The sequence below is a fragment of the Palaemon carinicauda genome, chromosome 9 (genome assembly GCF_036898095.1).
Source record: "Palaemon carinicauda isolate YSFRI2023 chromosome 9, ASM3689809v2, whole genome shotgun sequence".
Classification (NCBI taxonomy): Eukaryota; Metazoa; Arthropoda; class Malacostraca; order Decapoda; family Palaemonidae; genus Palaemon; species Palaemon carinicauda.
Window position 1 is genome coordinate 108143549 of NC_090733.1, and position 5000 is coordinate 108148548.

The window sequence follows — 5000 nt, forward strand, 5'->3', positions numbered from 1 at the left end:
TCCGCCGAAACTGGAAATGACATGGCACTGGCTCAAAGACGCCTGTGGTCTTCCGTCAAATTCAAGTCTGTGGTCAGTGTGTAAAGACCTGCCTGTTTCAGAGCTCAAAGAGCGTTTATTTGGTTAAGTTTATTATTCGACAAATTTATTACGAATAGATTACTTATTTTTTCAAGATCGACATCTTAAAACGGCAATATAGGAGGGGATATGCTTGCTTTTTAAAATAATTGGTTGCAGGAGTTATTGCTTATGTTTAGTGACTTAATCCGGGAGTGGAAGTGGTTAATCCTATCTTTATTAATTGACTTTCATAAGTGTTGACATATGTTTAAACAGTTTGTAATGCTCAAAGCGTTACTCGTGTATTATCTTTTCTGGAATTGCCATGCTCTTCATAATTTATATTCTAAAGAAATTATTGTAACCATGAGGTGCCTGACTCACGATAAGTGATCAGAACTATTAGTTACATGGAAAGTCATTTTGTTCAAGTTACATACATTGGTTTGTTTTAAACAAATCGTGGCCGAGGAAATAAGTAAAATCAGTATTCAAGACGTTCTCCGCCCACGTGAGACCAGGTTGAAACAAAATAGAGATAGAGGCTACAGAGGACTCTGAAAATACGGAATAAAATCTCATCCTTATTTACAGGAACATGAAGACTGTATTCAAATGGAAATCTATCAAAAGATTTTCATCATCATCATCATCACCTACGCCAAAGGGCTTCAGTTAGATTTCGCTAGTCTTCTCTATCCTAAGCTTTTAATTCAATATTTTTCCATTCATTATCATCTACTTCACGCTTGATAACCCTCAGCCATGTAGGCCTGGATCTTCCAACTCTTCTAGTGCCTTGTGGAGCCCAGCTGAACGTTTGGTGAACTAATCTCTCTTGGGGAGTGATAAGAGCATGCCCAAACCCTCTAAATCTACCCCTCGCCCTGATCTCACTACTAATGGCACTCGAGTAATCTCTTATAGCTTCATTTCTAATCCTGCCATGCCATTTAACTCCCACTAGTCTTCTGATGTTTTTGTTCTCAAACTTACAAAATCTGTTGGCGATTGTTTCATTGGCATGCCATGACGTGTCCATACAGTAACACAGATCTCACTAAACTGATATTTATCCTGATTTTTATATGTAATTTCAGGCGATTTATTTTCCAAATTTCACTTAACCTAGCCATTAACCGATTTGCTTTTTTCAATCCTTCACTAAATTCTAATTCTAAAGACCTTGTATTGTATATCATAGCTCCTAGTTACTTAAACGATTCTACCTCCTTAATCCTTTCTCCTAATGATATTTCATCTTCCATTGCATATTCCATTCTCCTCATCTGTCTTTCTATTATTATTTTGAGCCCAACCTCCTGTGATATTTCACGTATTCTGGTAAGCAAGCATTGCAAATCCTGTGGTTTCGGCCTATAAGGACACACTGTCAGCTAATATCCTATTACCAATCCAGTCAATCCTTCTCCACCATCTCCAACTGTTATATCCATTACTAAATTCATGAGAAGGATAAACAACATAAATGATAACACATTCCCTTGGGGTACTCTGATGTTCACTGGAAATTCATTTGCTAGGATTCAACCAACATTAACTTTGCACTTGCTATGCTCATGAACAGATATAATCAAATTTACATATTTAAGAGGAATTCCATAATAACGCTGAATTCTCCACAAAATTGGCCAGTGCTCACTATGAAAGACTTTTCCATAGTTCAGAAATGCCAACAAAAGTGAACTAATATATTTTACCCATTGCTGTACAATATGTCTCAAGAAAATTTGGTCAGTACAACTAATATCTTTTCTAAATCCTGTTTGTTCATCTATCAGCTTTAAGCCAATCTTTCTCTCTAGTCTCTTTAGAATTAGCATACTCGATATTTTCATGGCATAAGCATACTATGTAATTTTATGACAACTGGCGTATGTGTGATGCCTCTGTAATTACTGCAGACATTAAAACTAGCGTAGTGTGATAAGTGACGCGCCCACCTACCACAAATATCATTTAAATCCGTACGTAAACTGGAGACAGGGGCACCAAGATGTATTTTCTTAAAAATCTAATGGATTTGTCCTTGGGTCATACCCCATTTGTCCACCAAATTTTGTTGAAATTGGTTCGTTAGATTTTGCGTTATGTTCACAAACAAAAAATAAATAAACTAACAAAAATATTTGCCATTTACTCAACATTGCGATTATTTTCAAATTACAAACTAACAATGTTACCATTTACTCAACATTGCGATTATTTTAGAATAACTGCTACGTACTTACAGTAGGTTTCACTTTGATGTTGAAACAGTTTGTAATGCTCAAAGATTTACTTATGTATAATCTTTTCCTGAATTCCCATGCTCTTTATAATTTGTATACTAAAACTATTGTAACCGTGAGGTGCCTGGCTCACGATAAGTGTTCAGAACTATATGTAATTAATTCATCCTTGATTCATACCCAATAGGCGTACAAAGTTTGATAAAAATCGATACTGTAGTTTTGTTTAAAGTTGTTCACAAAAAAATAACAACCCAAATGAATAAACGACCACAAGGATACATACCCTTCGCAAGCGAAGGCAATAAAGATGTCTATTTCCTCCAAATTGAAGGTACCAAATTACAAGTATGCTCTCGCCATGCCGCCAATCACATCGTTACTGTGAAGGGTGGGAGTTTGTTGACCTGGAGGAAAACCATTTTTACATCAGAATTAATTTTTCAAATCGATGACATCCACGCATTTGTTATTGATGTTTACAGAGGATTTCATAATTATTATCGAGTATGTTTTGCCCGTTGTTGATATTAAAGGTTATAGATAATTTGAGAATGATTTCGTATCGTATATCTCCTATGAATGAAGATTCTATCACATTTAAATTAATTGACCTTTATGCAGGAATCTAGAAATATGTAGTCTGTGGGTCTCTGTGTTGATCTTGTTTGGTTTTCATAAAAAAAATTTTATTTTACGTATGCATTAGCATTTGCAGCAGTGGGTTGTGTTCTATTTTGAAACCAAATATGGTACAAAATATATGCATGAGTTCAGTATGAGTAAAGTTTTATGAAATTTCAAACTAATTATTTGTTGGAATTTAAGATTACTAGATATACAGATTTCATGTTGATATCTGTGATTTTAGAAGCATTTGACGAATACGGGCGTGAATTGCCTGAGCAACATAATCTTGAAGATGTAACTAAGATTTCATACATATCACTTGGTAAACCGTATACAATAACATGGCTCAAATTGTTGATAAAAATGTTATATGTGATACTTGTTAAACACACATGACTATAATCTCTAAACAACGGATGTGATCTCCAGAATTTTTTTTTTTTTTTCGCCTTTGAACGCACTTGCGTAGTCTTCCCCAGTAAAAGCAAGTACAACAGCAGGGTACTGCAGTAATCTGGGCCCAGTAACTCGGCCATTTCAGATACACATATCAATTTACGATGCTCTGTAAATAGAGATTAATATACGGTCCCACAGGGCTTTATTGACTTACAATTATATTCAGTACCTTGAATCCTTATTTTCACTGTCTTGCAAATATCTGCGGATGTTACGGAATTGCTGTCACCTAAACGGAATGTTATTAATGAAATCGCTGCTGGGGCAAAGAAGAAGCATATATCCATCAAAAAAGGGAGATGGATCTACTATAACAATAGAGGATGAAGAAAGGCAACGTTGGATGAAACACTTAAAAAAGTCATGAATAGGAGATATGAAGGGAATAATTTGATTGATATACCTGAAGTTGAGGAAAATCTTGATTTGCCTATTAAGGAATTCAGTGTGTTTGAAGTCGAAGCTACACTTAACGCCGCTGAATACGATGGAATTACTTACTTTTTACTTTTACTTTTAGGGGTTTATTTCTCGCCCTCCATCAGACACTAAGAGTCTGTTCAGGCGGGCCTTGGTGTGTGAAAATCATTTCTTTCCAGTTAATAGTTTGCTGCTGAAATTATATTGGCTGAAAATGAAGTGACTCTCGGAATACTTACAAGATTATTTTGTAGAATGTGGCATGGAGAGACAAATTGGCAAAAAAAAAAAAAAAAAAAAAAAAAAAAAAAAAAAAAAATTAGATAAGTCTGATTGCAATAATTAGAGGCATCACGCTTACGTCAGTTGTCATGAAATATATAGTGTGCTTATTCTAAAGAAGTTAAATGAGCAAGCGGGATTTTGAGAAAGTAGTTGTACTGACCAAATTCTCATTTTAAGAAATATACAGTAATGTGTAGAATATATCAATCCACTGTTGATGGCATCTGTGGACTATGAAAAAGCCTTTGATAGTGTGCATCAGCCAATTTTGTGGAGACTTCTGCATTATTATGGAGTTCCTCATAAATATGTAAATTTGATTCTGTTCACGAGCATACTAAGGGCAAAGGTAATAATAGTGGAGTCTTTTCAAATGAATTTCCAGTGAACAGTGGAGTACTCCAAGAGAATGTGTTGTCACCTATGTTGTCTATCCTCCTCATAGATTTTGTAATGCATAGAACAGTTTTAGATGGTGGAGAAGGATCGACTGGATTAATAATAGGAAGTTAGCTTGACCTAGAGTATGTTGCTGATGTTGTCCTTCTTAGGAGAACACCACAGGAATTCCAATGCTTGCTTACCAGAATGCATGAAATATCACACGAGGTTGGGCTGAAGATGAATAAAAGAAAGACAGCGATGTTGAGAACGGAATGTGCAATGGAGGATGAAATATCATTAGAAGGAGAAATAGGAATACTGAGGTAGAATCATTTAAGTATTTAGGAACTATGATCTCTGATACAAGGTTTTTAGAATTGGAGTTTAATGAAAGATTGAAAAAAACAAAATTGGACAATGGCTAGGTTAAATAAAATTGGGAAAACAAATCACCTTAAATTACACACAGAAATCAGGATATATATCAGTCTAGTGAGATCAGTGTTA